Source organism: Oryctolagus cuniculus, chromosome 2 (assembly GCF_964237555.1).
Source record: "Oryctolagus cuniculus chromosome 2, mOryCun1.1, whole genome shotgun sequence".
Lineage (NCBI taxonomy): Eukaryota > Metazoa > Chordata > Mammalia > Lagomorpha > Leporidae > Oryctolagus > Oryctolagus cuniculus.
In genome coordinates, this window is record NC_091433.1 from 32,603,283 (window position 1) to 32,621,864 (window position 18,582).

Genomic DNA, 18,582 nt, shown 5'->3' on the forward strand with positions numbered 1-18,582 from the left:
TGCTCATGGGATTTTTTTAAAAGGAAAATCTACTTAGTCATTTTAATAAGGATATTCCTTAGAGACAAATTTTTCCAAGAACGTAGAGGGGGAAAAAAGACTAAGGTCAAAGCATTATCTCCAGGTCTGTGTCAGAAGAGTTGTCCAGAATACATTATCTTCCCTTCAAAGATCCAGCAACTGTACCCACACATCATACATTCTCACACTCTCTCTCTTCCTCGCTCGCTCCATCACACAGGTGCACATGCTCAACCATCATGTTCATTCATACACACACTCCCTCACTCACACACTTCCTCCTGCTATTTCCCAATGGTGCTGGCATTCTCCCAGCCCTTCTGCTGGCTGCTGTCCCACCCTCTATACCCAGGCATCATTCCACCATAACGGCAGCACTGGCGTCAACGAGCGTTACCCAGGTAAGCTATTGATAAGCTACGCGTCAGCTGGAACCCCAGCTCCATCGGTTACTCTCTAAAATGATGTCAGGCAAATTAACTTTTTTGGGCCTCTTTTTCTCCACCTGAAACTGGCACAACAACAGTATCTACATCACACTTGATACTGACCATGGACTGCACTTGGCATTATTGCAGGTGCAGGGGGAAAAGCAATTTAAAAAAAAAAAAAAAAATTCTGGCCCTTAGGAAGCTTACCTTCTGGTCAGGGAGGAAAATGGGTCTCAAACAAACAAACAAAAAATCTGATAATTTCAGGTAAGTACTATTAGACATAAGACATTAGCATGGTAGAAATTTAGGGGAAAGAGGTAAGAGGCGACTTTAAAGACAGTCTCTCATGCTCCTCACCTCCTGGTATTCATGTTCTCTTATGAATCCTTTCCACACTGAACAGGCTGATCAAGGTAACCACAGGATACTGTGGAAATGGTGGGGTGTGGTTCCCAAGGACAGGGCGCAAAAAACACAGCAGTTGCCACATCACTCACTCTGGAGCAAGCCGGCTGCCACGTGGTAAGGACCTTCAAGTAATCCCACGGACGGCCCTCTGGCAAGGTAGTAACACAAAAGGCCTCTTGCCAATAGCCAGCACCAACCCTGCCAATAGGCAATGCCACCCTGCCATGTTTCAGGTGATCCCCCAACCTCTGTCACGGCTTCAGCTGAGTGCTGCCCCAGCAAACTCACAAAAGGACTCCAAGCCAGAACCACCCAGCCAAGCTGCTCCTAATTCCTGACCCACAGAAACCGTGACACCTAAGCCTGGATTGTTGGTTTAAACTGCCAAGATTCGAGACCATGTGCTACACGGCAACAGATCGTGCATACAGAAAGCTCTGACTAGGAAAAGGAAGGTTCCAGAGAGCATCCCTGAGATCGGGTTACAGTGAGGATTAAATAAATAACATGAACATAGGCCCTGGCGCAGGGTTAGACATTCGGTCCATGTGCAGTTAACCTTCAGGATGCCTGCTTTTGTTATTGGAGATGAAACTACCCTTCATCCAACACCCTCATAGTACAGAGGAGAACCTTGGGAATTGATAAACTCCGGACACTTGCACACAGCACCCAGCGCAAGCGTCCCGCAAGGTAAGTCTAATGCCGAATCGCCCACCTTCTCCTGGACCCTAAGCCAGGCCTCTTTCTTTTTATATGGGGATCCTTCAAAATGGGTTATATGAGGGCTCACTGTAAACGGAATTAAAAGGTAAGTGTGTTTTGATGTAAAAAAAGAAATAGAAATCCATGCGCAGTTTTTTCGTAAAGCACGTTTTCCATGAAGAGCCCTCATACACTCGATTGCTACCTTCTTTACACACAAGGCTGCTAGAGTGAGGCTGTGGCTCTCCTGAGTCTGCCTGGCTGCCCTTAGCTATGCAGAGGGTGCAGGGGACAGAGGAAGCAGACAGGTGCCGGAGCAACTCCCCCGCGGTCAGCCCACGGGGAGCCCCTCAGAAAGCCAAAGCTAGGGCCAGACGAGTGGTTCTGAGTTTCTGTGAATTCTCTCTTGGCTGCCGAAGGCTCCTAGGAACCCGACAGCTGTTTTCAATAATTTGATGCTAATCGCTTGAATGGCCATGGGGAGGATGAAGAAGGAAAAGGCAGAATGTCTATGAAGCCCAGGAGCCTGTCTGTGCTTCGGCTCAGCAGACCTCCCGACAGGCTGCTTCCCACATGCTGCCGCTTCCCGTCACATTCTTCCGTGAGGTCAAGGATGTGACCCACTCTCCCCTCTTCCGTGAGGTCAAGGATGTGACCCACTCTCCCCTCTCGGTGGCCGCCACACCCATGCTCTCCCCTCCACCGCCACGACCAGATGCAGAGTAGCACGCATCGCCCATACCACCCTCCTTCCCTGTAGCACCAAGAGGAGTTCACGGGCACTGCTGAGAAATGGGCCTTGGACCCGCAAATGCACAAAGCGGGGTAAATTACAGAACTACACAATCTTTGGCTGTGACCCCACCACTCCCTGACTTACCACCTTTCAGTCACTCCACATTATCTGTAGAACAAATCCCAAGCTGTTGAAGGGGGCACTCAAAGCGCCTCAAGCCCTTGCCTTGGTTCAAATCCCTCCCCTGCCCGGCTGGCTCAGTGCCTTTGAGCCGGTTGCTTAAATTCTTCATGCCTCATTTTCTTCTAAAGGAAAAAAGATAATAAGGGAATCAGGTAAGTTGATACGTATAAGACTTTTGATCTGTCATGCAGTCCGCACTCAGATTAATTATCACTATTATTATTATGAACACCTTTGCAAATTTACCCATTACGTCATCTCTTACACCTGCCTGAAGACCCCTCTCCCGTGTGCCACGCTGGTAATCACCTCCAGGCTTTCTTGCTCTACTCCCCTGGCTCACATCAGATCTTCAGGGAGGGTATTCGGCACAAGCAAGCCTTTGGGAAGCATTCCATAACCATGTGTCATCGCTACAGGCTGACCAGGGCCCTCTCTTCCAGGCTCCTATGGCAGCCCATACACACCTCCATCAGGATCTAAGAATACATGTGCAGGTTTCATTACCTATCGCTGCATAACAAACTATCCCAAAACTTGATGAGTTAAAGCAAAATCCATTTTATTTGCTCATAACTCAAGAACTGAGGCAAACTTGGCTGGGCAGTTCTGCTCCACGCAGCATGGAGGAGGTTCCTCACTCAGCTGCGTTCAGCTCATAGCCGGGGTTAAGGCGGCCCCTGAAGGTTGGACTCACACATGCAGTGCCTCAGTGTCCTCTCGCATTCTCAGTCCCTGTGGCTAGCCTGGACTTCCTCACAGCATGGTGGCCTTCTTGGACGTCAGACTCCTTAGAAGGCGACAAACGCTCCTTGGAAGAAGTATTTTAAGAGTGACACAAGCAGAAGCTGTGTCACTTTTAAGGCCCAAACTCAGAAATTACACAACATGGCTTCCACCATGTTCTGGGGACCAAAACCAGTGACACAGCCAGCCTCAATTCAAAGAAAAGAGTAGGAAGAATTTGTGGCCATCTTCAAGCCACCATCACATGTTCCTCACCCAACAAGATTCCGAGCTCTTTGAAGGCAAAGACAGAATTCCATTAGCCTTGGTATCCCCCGTAGCCACTTAGGAATGGTGCCTGCTATGGAGTTAGGTGCTTCCGCAGTTGTTGTTGAACTGAACTCCCACACAAACACGGCAAAGCTGTAGAGGAGGAGGAGCTGTCCTGACAAAACCCCCTAGGCAGCTCCTCTGGGAGCTGTCAGAGCCTCCCCGCCCACGACCTCTGCTTCTTGTCAAATCCATCTTTAGTGTGTTCCTGGCACAACAAGGTGTGCAAGCAATGCCAAAGTCACTAATCAAGTATCAGTGCCTCGACCTGGCTTTACTATGGATAAAGGGCAGAAGTGAAAGAAGTTAGTATAGCTGGAATGTTCTACGTGCCCAGCCAAAGGACAGATAAAATGTGAAATGTGTCTATGTAAATATTTCCAGCCCACTGCTGAGGAGGTCAGGAGCATCCCCAACCAAGAGGCCGCTCCAGTCTCCTTATTTGGGAAACCCTCCCCCAAGCCTCATGCAATCAACAGTCAAAGCAAGGACCAGACAATGAGGCTCACTCCCAAATGCCCTGGAGAGAGTCCTGTTGTTTTTGCCCCTGGCCCCGGGCAGCAGCCCGAGATTACTACAAGAATGCAAACCTCCCAAGACCAGGCGCCAAGGGCAGAACCAGGAGGAGGTGAGAGTGTAGGGTGAGTCACTCAGACCACCAGCAATTGTCTGCGAAGAGAATGTCCATGCCTTGTGTACTGCCAACATTGGCACAGGAACTCAACTTTTAATGAGTAAACCATTGAGAGGAAAACAAATATAACTTGGAGCTATCTAAGTAGGTTTGCTTCTCTGTTCATCTTAGTGTCTGCACATCCTTGTTGATGAGATGTATCAGCTCCATTACTAACCAGGAACCTCCAACCGCTGGAGATCCCTGGGGAAACATACAGACAAGAGCCCACCGGACACCTGACGAAGTGGAGGAGCCGCTCTCCTTCCCTTGCCATAGCCAAGGACAACTTGGCACATGCCAGCCAGTCCCAAGGGAATAACTCATACAAGCCAAGAGTGTTCCAGATGCATGAACAACTGACCGGTATAACAACTCTCTGGAATCCCGAGAGTGAAAAGCATTGCCCAAGTCCCCATGTTGTCTTCCTATGAGGCAACCAAGGGTGCGGAAGACAGGGAGCAGGGGAGAGTGCAAACCCCTTTGCTACACACCACAAGCCAGGCAGAACCCTAGCAGCCATACTATGTGGGAAGGCAGGTAGGGGCGGGGCCACAGTCACCGGGCTACCATATTCCTTTCTCCATGTTCTTTATTTTCCCCCAAAACTAGGTTATAATGCAAGAGACCCACACCAGAAACCCACACGTCCAACCAGCAGACATTTAGTGGGTGCCTCCATATACCAAGCCCTGTGTCAGGTGCAGGAGACAGCAAAGAACCCAAGAGAAGAGGCAGCTGCTACATTGGAATTTTCCAACAAAAGCAAATAACGAGACAGTTTCAGGTCCCGATAAGTAAGGTGAGCGGCAAGTGTAGTAGAGAATGGCTTCTTCGGGTGGGAAGCCAGGAAGGAGTCCTTTGCAGCTGGGCCGTCATGAGGACACACGGACTGCCATCACCTAGGCGAGAAGCACCGGAGGCAGCTGGAAAGACAAGTGCACAGACAGAAATAGGCTGGGTGTTTTTGAAGAACAGAAAGCAAGCCAAAGTGAATAGAACTGCTTCTCAAATTACTATTGGGTTACCGATAAGCCCATCACAAGTTGAAAACATCGTTAAGTTAAAATGCATTTACTACATCCGGCCTACCTAATATCGTCGTTCAACAACTCGGCACACTGCAGAGTCAGCTGTTAGTCCCTGTAGCTGTTGCGGCTGCGGTCACTGCCCAGCATCCCGAGAGAGTATTAGACTGCATTCCACTAGCTCAGGATAAGATCAAAATTCAAACACATATCACCTTTGTGCCACGGTAAAATCCAAAATTGCAAGTTGATCCCATTTTATAATCCTCCCTGGGAGAAGGTTAAAAAAAAAAAGTTTGGGATCCTCGGTCATCTTCGTGTCTGCACTTCCTGGCCGCTGGGATGTGGCTGCATAGCTTCTCAGGCCCACTGCAGCCCCGGGGAGGAAGCCGGGCTGGGCGCAGGCTAGCCCGGGAGCCATCTTGACCCGGAAGGAAACCGATGCAGCAGATCCGGGTCAGGGGGCGGGGCATGGAGGACCGTGAATCCCGGGAGGCCAGGGGGCGAGAAGGGGGAGAGGGCTGATGCAAGTCTTCTCCACGCACCAAGTGCAGCATCACTGTACCCACTGCTCTCAAGCCGTCAGCTGCTGGTGTGGAAAAATGACAGTGAGCCACTCAGTGAAAGAGCCGGCCATCTCCATCACCACAGGGCCGGGTGACCACTGTGGTCTGCGGGACGAGAGTGTGGCCCACGGACGCACAGACAACGTCGGTGCTTTCATGAATGGCTGAGCAGATGGCCTAGGTTCCCCGCACAGACCGCTGGGGTCATGGGGCAAGCTGGATGACCTGTTTGTGACAGGCGAACATCACCCTCACCGTGGGGCAGCAGCCGCAGGTCATCCATGAGGAAGCTTTCCTCCAAACGCTCTAAGTAGGACTGCCCCTCAGCAGGCTCCAGCCCCAATTTGGGGACCTCCAGTGTTCTCCTGAGCCAACTTCCCGCCATCCCTCACTGCCCAGACAGAGCCTGGGAAGGGAGCGGGGCCAACCCAGAATCCCGGGTCACAGCTGCCTTTGGCAGGGTTCCACCTCCCAGACTCACCCTGGCCTTGGGGCAGGTGACAGTCCCCCTTTTTGCTCATTTGCAGTGGAACCGCTGATTTGCTGGTTTACGGAATCTGTCCAATGGTTGTTAACCCTCTCCCAGTGAGGATTAAGAAATGGGCTCGGCTTGAGCCTCCTCCAAGTGTCCCTGTTTCTCTTGCAGTTATGATCACTTTCTCATTAAATCAAACAGATACCCACAAAAAAAAAAAAAAAAAAAAAAAAGAGAGAGAGAGAGAGAGAGAGAAACGAAACCCAGCATGAGGCAAAGAGGGGTTACATCATGCAGGGCATTGTTTATTACAGTAAAGAACTTGGAATTGGTTTTTACCCCACACTTTGCCTAAACTTTAGTACTCCCTGTTATCCTGCACTATGATGCTTCACTGATCAGAAACTACAGTGTTCTAAAGCAGTGGTCCCCTGACCGGTCACCATCAGCACCACTCTGGGAAGCTGTTAAAAATGTGAAGGAGGCTTGCGCTGTGCTGCAGCGGATTAAATCCCTGGCCGGCAGTGCCCGCATCCCCTGTGGGCACTATGCTCCACTTCCGGTCCAGCTACCTGCTAATGCACCTGGGAAAGCATCGGAGGATGGCCCAGGTGCTTGGGCCCCTGCACCCACATGGGAGATCCAGGAGAAGTTCCTGGTTCCTGGCCAGGATCAGCTCAGCTCCAGCCATTGTGGCCATTTGGGGAGTGAACCAGCAGATAGAAAACCTCTCTCTCTCTCTCTCTCTCTCTCTCTCTCTCTCTCTTTCTCTCTCCCCCTCTCCCTCTCCCTCTCCCTCTCCCTCTCTCCCTCTCTCCCTCTCTCCCTCTCTACCTCTCTACCTCTCTCTGTCTCTACCTCTCTCCATAACTCTGTCTTTCAAATAAATAAAATAAATCTTTAAAAAACAAAGTTGGAAGGCCTGGGCCCCACCACTCTGGGGCTTGAAATTTTTTGAATTCCAGCAATTGGTGTTTAACTCTGATGCTTGGTAAAGTTTGAGAGCCCCTGTTCCAGAGGAAAGGATTTTCTGGATTGCTGCAACCTCCTTAAATGCAAACGTGCTCTTAAGGAAGACAAGGATATATGTCTCACACCTGTGACCCTCATTCTGTGGGCTGTGACACCATGATACTCTTAGGGTCTAGGACAAAAGCAGATAGAGGCAGTGGTCCCTACACTTAATGGGCCCAACATGGCTATTCTCTAATTTTTTTTCCCTGCTTGCTTTTTCAAACATTATTTATTTACTTGAATATTTATTTCTCTGAGGATATCATACTCCAGAGAGACAGACAGATCTTCCATCTGCTGGTTCACTCCCTAAATGCCCACAACAGCCAGAGCAGGGCCAGACTGAAGCCAGGAGCTAGGAACTCAATCCGAATCTCCTAGGTGGGTGGCCAGGACCCAAGAACTTGATGCATCACCTGCTGCCTCCAAGGATGCACGTTAGCAGGAAACTGGCGTGGAGAGCAGAGCCAGACTCACACCCAGGCACTGGCACTCCGACGTGAGATGTGGTTGTCTAAGCAGGGGCTTAGCAGTTTAACAAGCGCCCATTCTGTGTGCCTGCTTGTTACAGCTGCTCTGTAGCTTTCTTCTTAAGCTTTCCCTTTACTTAAGAAACGTAATAAAGTAGGGAGTATGCTTCAACAGCACTGTAAGAGGATATTATTACAGTTTGGGGGAAAAAAAAAGAAACAGGCTCCAAGAGATGAAGTCATATGTCCAAGTACATGCAGTGTGTTGGTTAGCAATTGCTGAGTAACAAATGGCTCCAAGCTAAGCAGCTTAAGACAGCAAGCATTGATGACCTGACACAGTTGCTAAGAGTCGGGGATCCAGGAGTGGCTTCGCTCTGTGCCCTGTCTCAGGGTCGCTCATCGACGGTGTCCAGCTGCAGTCACGGGACGGGCTGGACGACCCCCTCCACGCTCATGCACATGGCTGTTGGCAGTCTTCAGCTCCATCCGTAAGAAGCAGCCCGTGCCATGGTAGCTGGCTTCCCTCGGGGCAAGTGATGGGAAAGAGACAGAGAGACCAACTTGGAAGCACCCAGTGTCTTACCTAACCTGATCCTTGAAGTAACAGACGACCACTTTGACTACATTCTTCTGATCATTTACACCAACCCTAATACAACCCCGGGGGAAACTCCTGGGCATCAGGAGGTTGAATTGCTGAGACACACCAAGTCAGCCTCACTTTGAAACATACAACTCTATCTATTCCTGCAATAAATAGCGAGTAATTAGCAAGTTCCAGATGCTGTCCTGGGCCCTGAGTATTGTTGGTAAGTAAATAAACGTACTCTTTGTCCTCCTGGAGCTTATAATCTATTGCATAAGTCAGCAAACAAATAAATATATAATTTATGGTTAAGACTATTAACTCAATAATCAGAGTGTTTTGAAAGAAAATGGAAGTGGGTGGTAGAGACCTACTTGTCCACAGTGCTGAAGACCAGAAAGTCACCTTCTAGAGACAACCTTCAATAAGAGGCTCCAAACTTTCTGCACATATTTTAAGCAGTCGCCCCAAGACATATATATTTATTTAGCTTTATATTATATATATGTGTGTGTGTGAAGTATGTTTGAGGCCGGCGCCGCGGTTCACTAGGCTAATCCTCCACCTTGCGGTGCCTGCACACCGGGTTCTAGTCCCGGTCAGGGCGCCGGATTCTGTCCCGGTTGCCCCTCTTCCAGGCCAGCTCTCTGCTGTGGCCAGGGAGTGCAGTGGAGGATGGCCCAAGTGCTTGGGCCCTGCACCCCATGGGAAACCAGGAGAAGCACCTGGCTCCTGCCATGGGATCAGCGTGGTGCGCCAGCCGCAGCGCACCGGCCGCGGCAGCCATTGGAGGGTGAACCAACGGCAAAGGAAGACCTTTCTCTCTGTCTCTCTCTCTCTCACTGTCCACTCTGCCTGTCAAAAAATAAAAAATAAAAAATAATTTAAAAAAAGAAGTATGTTTGTACATATACATAGATGCACAATATAAGCACTATGTGCTTCCTATAGAGGAAGATGAGCTATATAACACATATTTTAAAATATAAATGGTAAAAGATAAATTTATAAATTTGAAAAGTAGAAAGATGAACTAGAATTGAAAAATAAAATTTTTGAAATTTGCATAAAGGGGCCAGCGCCATAGCATAGTGGGTTAAGCTTCCACCTGTGGTGCTGGCATCCCATTTGGGTGCCAGTTCGTGTCCTGGCTGCTCCTCTTCCAATCCAGCTCTCTGTTAATGCACTTGGGAAAGCAGTGGAAGATGGCCCAAGTGCTTGGGCCCTTGCACCCACATGGAAGACCTGGAAGAAGTTCCTAGCTCCTGGCTTCAGATCTACTCAACTCTGGCCATTGTGGCCATTTGGGGAGGGAACCAGCGAACGGAAGATCTCTCTCTCTCTCTTTCTCTGCTTCTCTCTGTCTGTAACTCTGCCTCTCAGATAAATAAATAAATCTTTTTAAAAATTTTTTGTATAAAGCTCTTAATGATTTTGCTCTCACCTTTGAAATTCTTCTTAATAATATTTTCATGGAGCTATGTGAATGTGCTTCATTTTTTAATCCGTTGTGAATAAAAAGTCTGATTTAAAAAAAAGATTTATTTATTTGACATGCAGAGTGACACAGAGAGAGATAGAGGTCTTCCATCTGCTGATTCACTCCCCTAATGGATGCAGTGGCCAAAGCCAGGAGCTTAGAACTCCATCCAGGTCTCCCGTGTAGGTAGCAGGGCCCAAGCTACTTTCCCAGGCACATAAGCAGGGACCTGGATCAGAAGTGGAGCAGCTGGAACTTGAACCAGTGCTCCAATATGGTATGCTTGCATCGCAGGCAGCAGCTTAACCGCCGCACAACTCCACCCCAAAAGTCTGATTCTAAATTCGATGATTTCAATGCTTAGTTTTAATAGCTATCAGACATGGAAAAGATATCTTTCAAAAATACCTTTTGATTATAATGAGAGAAGAGTCTTATTGGCTTATCTTATGAAAGCAAGATACTTGTTTTTCAACTGAATCTACTGATTTGGTAGTTTCCAGTGAGAAAAAAAGGACTGGCAAATTTCCATCTTTCCTTAGTGTCATTTAGTTGTTCATAGAAGTGACTAAGAAATGGATGCAAAGCTCCTTGGAAGTACTTTCTAATAGTTTTTGAAAGGTTAAAAATTCTGCTTCCAACATAACTATGCAGAAAAAAGAGTTTTTAAAGAGATGTACTTACCACATTTTTGGCAATAGGGTTGCATAACTATTGCAATTTTCTAAATACCTATTTTCCAAATGCATTTGTCTTAGTCTGTTTGTGCTGCTATGCTGGGAAACTTATAAAGTACAGAGATGTTTTTCTTACAGTCCTGAGGGCCAGGAAGTCTGTCATGGGTCCTGCATGCAACAGGGGCCTTGTTGCTGCATTGTTAGCAGGGTGGGAGGCATCGCAGGGCGATGAGAGAGCCGGAGCCAGAGGCACCACCTCAAGCCCTCTGACAGCGCTAATCCACTCACACCAGTGGAGCCCTCAGGACCTAAACGCCACCACTGGGCCCCACTTCCCAACACCGCTGCACTGGGGATTAAGTTTGCTTTTGGGGAGACACATTCACACACACCATAGCAGCATTAAAAAGTTACTTCCACACCTGCTGCTGAAGGATCACCTCTATCTGGATGTTGTCAGAGCCAGATCCCTCTGTCCATGGCTTTCTCTAGATATGGGACTGAAGACACCTGAGAAGCGAGAGAAGTGTCAGCTCTGTCTTTTCTTGTTGTTCAACCGAGTTGGTATCAAGGAAATCTCCGGACTTAGTCTCTCTGTTTAAAACATCTTTTTATTTATCCATTTAGACAGATGTTTCATTAAATCTAGATTATTTGGGATTTCCTGCTCTAATAGAGAACAAGGTAATTCAGACTAACTCTCCCACTGAGAACAATTAGTAAAACAAAAGAAAAAGTTTTTAACTGTTTGATAATAAGATAATGGAAGAACTGCTGGTTTAGAATCTGGGGGAGGAGAGAGACCAAGGCAGCTAAGTCTGCCTTGCAGACAGCTTTGTCTTTCATGGCATATGCAACAGTAAACCAAATAAATAAAGCAAGTTATAAAATGTGAAAATAGAGGCTGGTGCTGTGGTGTGGCTGGGTAAGCCTTCATAGGCAGCACCAGCATCCCATACGGGCACTGGTCCGATCCAGCTCCCTTTTAATGTGCCTGAGAAATCAGTGGATGAGGGCTCAGGTGCTTGGGCCCCTGCACCCACATGGGAGACGCCCATGAAGTTGCTGGCTCCTGGCTTTGGCCTGGCTCAACCCTAGCTGTTACAGACATTTGGAGAGTGAACCAGCAGATGGAAGACTCTCTCCCTCTCTCTGCCTCTCCTTCTCTCTGTGTAACTCTGACTTTAAATAAATAAATAAATCTTTAAAAAAATAAAAAATACAAATTATCAACTAAGATAAAAAATGGGTTTCATAGTTAATTTCACATGGCTGAAGAGAGAATTTGTGATATGAAATAAAATATCCAGAATGATGCATGGGAAGAAAGCAAAGGGAAAAATCATAAAAGTATGTGAGACATAGAAAAGCACATCCAAAACAACTGAAATATCCAGAATTTCATAAATGACGCACTTATAAAATGCAATTTGGATCAATTAGTAGAACAATGAAATTATACAAAGTCGTACCAAATATAAGCCCAAATTTTTGTTAAATTCAAAGAAAAAAATTACTCTGCCAATTGCTATAAAGCCTCCAAAATCCTTACTCTCAATTTTTGTGCTTCTCTTTTTTTTCATACCATGGCACTGACATAAAAGATCCATAAAGTTTCTTTGAGGACAGAAATAAAGGAACAGGAATACGACTTGAAGAGTAATTAGTTGAGATATTTCCAAAACTAATTAAATACATCAATTGGCAGAGCCAAATAACCAAAAAATGGTTAAATAAAGTAAAACAGAGGCACTTTTGAGTAGACCTGTAAAAAAAAACCACAAATATTTTAAACACAACCAGAGAAATAAGACAGATTGCCATCAAAGGAGCAATAATTAGAGTTACAGCTTCTTCAACAACTAGAAGACACACTGGAATAATAGCTCCAACCATTATTATTATTATTAAGAAAGAACGCAGCTGGGGCCAGCACTGTGGTGGAGCAGGTAAAGCCGCCACCTGTGACACTGGAATCCCATATGGGTGCCGGTTCAACACCTGGCTGCTCCACTTCTGATCCAGCTCCCTGCTAATGCGCCTAGAAAAGCAGCAGAGGATGGCCCAAGTGCTTGAGCCCCTGGAGAGTGAATCAGTGGGTGGAAGATTGTGTGTGTGTGTGTGTGTGTGTGTGTGACTCTGAGTTTCAAATAATTAAATAAATCTTTAAAAAAGAAAGCAAGGGCCGGCACTGTGGCACAGTGGGTTAACGCCCTGGCCTGCAGTACTGGCATCCCATATGGGCGCCAGTTCGAGACCCAGCTGCTCCACTTCCAATCCAACTCTCTCTGCTATGGTCTGGGAAAGCAGTAGAAGATGGCCCAAATCCTTGGGACCCTGCAACCGTGTGGGAGACCCAGAAGAAGCTCCTGGTTCCTGACTTCAGATCGGTGCAGCTCCGGCCGTTGTGGTCATCTGGGAGAGTGAACCAGTGGATGGAAGACCTCTCTCTCTCTCTCTCTGTTTCTACCTCTCTATAACTCTGCCTTTCAAATAAATAAATAAAAATCCTTTTAAAAAAAAAGGATGGAAATAAATAGAAACATGTTCAGACAAACCAAAACTGGAAGAATTCAGACCCAGTATGCCTGAACCAATATGTATTAGTATAGATGCGTGGATGGATAAATAAATAGATAGACATAGGAGGCATACACATAAATATGTGGATATATATGGCCGTCATTCAGGCAAAAGGAAGAAGGTCAGAAATGCAGAAAGGAATGATAAATATAAGTAGATGTTGACTACACGTAAGACAATAAAAATAATGTGGAGAATTATATAGAAAGATATGTAATTATGAAAGCACATTAAGTAAGAGGGAAATAGAATGATACTGTTTTAAAGTGTTTACCTTGCTGAGGAAGAGAAAAAATAACCACCTAATATTGTATTCTTATGTCAGATATGTGTATTGCACTACCTAGTGTCTTCACTACAAGAATTTACAGGACTGAAGTAACTTTTTAAAATCCTCAGTCGGGGTGGGCGTATGGCACAGTGGTTAAGACACTGCCTGATGCCTGTGTCCTGAATCAATGTGCCTGGATCTGACTCCCAAACCCACTTCAGATTCCAGCTTCCTGCTCATGCACACCTTGGGAGGCAGCAGTGACAGCTCAAGTAGTTGGCCCCTGCCAGCCACATAAGACACCTGGACTGAGTTCTGGACTCCTGGCTTCAGTCAGACCCAGCCTTGGCTGTTGTGGACATTTGGGGATTGAGCCAATACATGGAAGCTTGTGCTGTCTTGCTCGCTTGCTCTCTGTAACAGCTTTTCAAGTCAATACATAACTTTTTTAAACAAAATATTTTACTTTTTTCCTTCAAACAACATATTCATCTTTTTATTAGAAAAAAAAGATTTATTTTTTTGAAAGGCAGAGTTACAGAGAAGTAGAGGCAGAAAGAGAGAGAAAGAGAGAGTCTTCCATCCATTGGTTCACTCACCGAATGGCCGCAATGGCCAGAGCTGAGTCAATCTGATGCCAGGAGCCAGGAGTCTCCCACGCAGGTGCAGGGGTCCAAGGATCTGGGCCATATTCTACTGCTTTCCCAGGTCATAACAGAGAGCTGGATCAGAAGTGGAGCAGCCAGGACTCAAACCTAGGTGGTGGTTTTATCCACTATGCCACAGTGCTGGGTCCCAGTACATAAATCTTAAAAAAAAAAAAAAAAAAAAAAGATAAAAACAGAAGTCAGTTCGTATTTGCACAAGCGTACATTTATAAGACTGATGTGCTGGGCCTGTGCTGTGGTTGGGTATGGTTTGAGTGTTCCCAAAGGTTCATGTGTTAGAGGCTTGGTTCCCAGGGTCAGAGATGGTGTGGACCTCTGGGAGGTGAGGCCTTGGATGGACTGGGGTGTGCCTTCGAAAGGAATTGAGATCTTTCTCCTGGGATCCCGAGAAGATTGTTACAAAAGCCTGAGGCAGGCTCTACCCAGTCTCTTGCTTCCTGCCTGGCAATGTGATCACTCACTCCCCAACACGCGCTCCCCCCATCACCATCCACCATGCTGAGACAAAGCCGGGATGGAGGCTGCCAGAACTGAGCTGATGCCGGTGCCATGTCTCTGAACTTCCAAGACTGTGAGCTAAATAAGCCATAACCTATCTCATGTAATTCGTTACAGTGAGAGCACTGCACTCAACATCTGCAGAATACACACTTATTTCACACATCAAAATTACAAAACACTGGGCCCAAGTGCAAGTTCAACACATTTCAAAGCAATGACATCATGCAGAGTAAGTTACTCAGTCACAGTGGAATTTAGGGTAGAAGTCAATTTCAAAATGATGCTCAGAAAATATTCATAGATTTGGAATTTTAAAAATATACTTTGAAATAAACCCACTGTTTCTGTAAAAATATTGCAATGGAAGCTAGAGAGCATCTTGAACTTCAGAATTATGAAGCATGACAAATCAAAATTTGTTTGTTGAAGCTATAGCTGAGCTAAGAAACTGGAGAGCCTTGAACTCCCTTCATCTGAAAGTGTCTTTACAAACCCGATGGCAAGTATGATACTTATTATATTCTACTCATTACATTAGGTGCTCGTTCTCATTAACAATCAAGTGCAGGCAGGTTACACTTCACAGTATGCAAATTCACAATAATAACTGAAACTCAAGACTGACAATCCCAGAAGGTAATGGGGATGACAGGCCCCACACTGCTGGTAGAAATATAAATTATGCAATCACTTTGGAAAAGCAGTGGTGTCTACTAAACATGCATATATACATGAGCATATATACATATATGTGCACACACACACACACATATGCATGCATCCTGTATAACCAAAAATTCTACTTCTAGCTATGTAATTCACTAAAAGTGTAATACAGGTACTAATACACTGCACGGCAGAGATGTGTTTATGGACCTAGAGGTATGTGGTGGGAACAGGACCTAGGATGGGAAAAGTAGAGTTACAAAATTACCAGTCCTGTAGTGCTCTCTCTTTTCTCCTGGGAGACTGAACGATTTGCAGTCGTCACCTGGTATACCTTGAAGTTACAGTCAGTGTGTTATTATGCACACACTGCTAAAACAAAGTACCCTAGACTGGATAACTTACAGAGAGCAGAAACTGAGTTCTAACTGTTCTGCAGGCTGGGAAGTCCAAGACAAAGGGACTGTCAGGGTCTGAGGAGGGGCGGCTTCCTCATAGGTGACACCGTCTCACTGTGTCCTTACACGGTGAAAAGATGCTAACAAACTCTATGGAGGAGTCCGGCATTTTTTAAATTATGGAACTTGTATTGATTGATTTTTTAAAAAAAAAATTATGTATTTGAAAAGCAGGGGGAGAGAGAGAGAGAGAGAGAGAGAGAGAGAGAGGCCGGTGCCATGGCTCACTTGGTTAATCCTCTGCCTGCAGTGCTGGGATCCCATATGGGCACCAGGTTCTAGTCCTGGTTGCTCCTCTTCCAGTCCAGCTCTCTGCTGTGGCCTGGGAAGGCAGTAGCGGATGGCCCAGGTGCTTGGGCCCTGCACCTGCATGGGAGACCAGGAGGAAGCACCTAGCTCCTGGCTTCGGATCAGTGGCCATTTTGGGGGTGAACCAGCAGAAGAAAGACCTTTCTCTCTGTCTCTCTGTCTCTCTCTCTCACTATCTAACTCTGCCTGTCAAAGAGAGAGAGAGAGAGAGAGAGAGAGAGAGAGAGAGAGAGAGGAGAAACATTCTATCACCTGGTTCACTCCCCAAAATGGCTGCAGTGTTGGCTGCTGGGCCAGACCAAAACCAGAGTCAGGAACTCCATCTGTGTCTCATGTGGGTGCAGGGACCTAAGCACTTGAGCCATCTTCTGCTGCTTTCCCAGAATGCATTAGCAGGGAGCTGGATTGACAGCCTGAATGTGGCCTCCATTCTCTTCTCCGGATCTGGGTGAAACTCAGCTCTCAACAGTGACTGTGACAAAATGGCATTGCCCTCCTTGAGATCTGGCCCTACTCTGTTCCCTGCTTCCAGGCCAACCAGTGGGTTAGGACCCCATCCCCCAGCTGCCCTGACTGAGGCCAGCTTTGCTTCCCATCCATCAGAACATCTTGCCAGCTATTCTTCCTAAACATCTCCCTCGTCCAAGCCACCACCACCTCTGGCTTAGATTGTTGTACCTGTCTCCATGGGTTCATCTTTGCCCTCTTAATTTTTTTTTTTTTTTTTTTTGACAGGCAGAGTGGACAGTGAGAGAGAGAGAAAGGTCTTCCTTTTACCGTTGGTTCACCCTCCAATGGCCGTTGCGGCCGGTGCACTGTGGCCAATGCACCGCATTGATCCTAAGCCAGGAGCCAGGTGCTTCTCCTGGTCTCCCATGGAGTGCAGGGCCCAAGGACTTGGGCCATCCTCCACTGCCTTCCAGGCCACAGCAGAGAGCTGGACTGGAAGAAGAGCAACCAGGACAGAATCCGGCACCCTAACTGGGACTAGAACCCAGGGTGCTGGCGGAGGATTAGCCTATTGAGCCGCAGCGCCGGCCCCTCTTAATTTATTTTAAAAACAGCAGCCTGAAGAATCCCATGTCACTCCTGAAAACCCTGCACAAGTTTCCTTTTTTGTCCAGAGCACAGTTCAAAGTCCTGGAAGTGAGGCACAGACCCCCTTCCCCCACCCCAGTCTGCAGGGCCTCTGCCTCTGATTGCCCCTGACCTCACCTCCTACCACTTCCCTTCAGCCTCTGGGTGACACCCCCTCAGCCATGGATGCTTCCTGCCACAGGGCCCACTGCTTCATGCTGCTCCCCGCCATGCCCCTCTCCATCTCCGGCACCCCTCTTTGTTTTTCTTTGGAGTGAATCCCACTGCCTGATATATAATGCAATACGTTCATATTTTCTGTGCCTCCCCTTAGCCCTGTAAGTCCTGAGAGAGGAGAGCGTGTTTGGTTCGTGCCCGTCGGTGTCTCTAGCACTTAACCGAGGTAGCCAGACTAAGACAGATGCCCACGAAAGTTTGGCTGAGTGCATGATTAAAAGGCAGGCCCTTTGCTCAGTCCAGTGTGGGGGAAGGGAAATGCAGATTAAACAAGCAAACAAAAAAAAGTCTGAGACTCAGCACCAACCTTTTGGAGCTCCCATATGGGTACCTCTCCCCTGGCACAGAGCGGATTCCTACAGGAACCACAACAAACATAAGCAGTGGCAACAGATGTGTCCTCAGTGCACCAAATGACTGATTCCATTGCTTTTGCTCCTCCAAATTTAGGCGATTCCCTGATTTCTGAGATTTGACTTCCAATCATTTGCTGCAGCACCTTCAACAGGAACACCCCAAGTCCCTGTATATTCTCGGCTCACTCTCCCAGATGCCTGAGCGACACCCCCACCCACCATTCCTCCCACCTGCCCCCTCAAAGTCTTCCCCTACCCCCACTTCAGCCAAACCTGAAATCACACAATTTACAATTCACTGAGCGCAGACAAAGCGGACAAAGCGAGCCAAGGCCCAAGGAGGGCTGCAGACAAAAGCGCTCCCCAGCCAGATTCCTTGTTGACACTGGTCTCTGGTTACACCTCGGGCCCAGAGAGTGAGCGAATGCTTCAAAGCCAACACTTCCCCCAGTTCTGTCTGTCCCCCAGCAGAATCCGTCCTCCCGCACCATCCTCCCCAGCGGGGACCCAGAAACACAAGTGCTGCCGGGGGAGGCATTTTCAGGTGACACACTATATATATAGCTGAAGTAACTCACAGGTCCCATCTCAGGTTACTTGCCCTGGCAAGCGTTTAAAGCCCTAAACAAATTCCCTCAAGCGTGCCCTGTTGAGAATCCCCTTTCCTGTCCCATATCCTTCCTTGGCCCAGACCCTGGGAGTCACCTTTCTTCTTCCTGCCACTCCCTGCTGGTCCTCTCTCAGCCTCCTCACCAAGCAGGGTCCGGGCCTGCCCCAGAGTTGCAGGGCACCGGCAAGGCCTTGCCTCTGACCCTCATGGCCCCCTGGATTGGGAGCCCCCTGCTTTTTCAGGCTAGGCTCAGAAGAGACAAAAGCAAGCCCCAGAGGAGACACCTCCCGCATCATCACACACCACCTCCGGCATATTCCACGCATCGCCC

At 47.5% G+C, this 18,582-nt stretch overlaps 1 long non-coding RNA gene across 2 annotated transcripts in view; it reads right to left on the reverse strand.

The window, feature by feature from the left end:
* The window catches only part of LOC127486705 (uncharacterized), a 73,520-nt gene extending 66,478 nt beyond the window's left edge, over positions 1–7,042 (reverse strand). Inside the window, exons 1-2 of one of the 2 annotated variants that reach the window (XR_011386859.1) lie at positions 5,309–7,042; positions 4,791–5,142 (exon numbers count right to left, since the gene is read on the reverse strand). This is a non-coding gene — a long non-coding RNA (uncharacterized lncRNA). Of the gene's footprint in view, positions 1–4,790; positions 5,143–5,308 lie in introns of those variants that run through there. The other variant, XR_011386858.1, reaches the window with a different exon arrangement.
* Between the last annotated feature and the right edge of the window lie 11,540 nt (positions 7,043–18,582).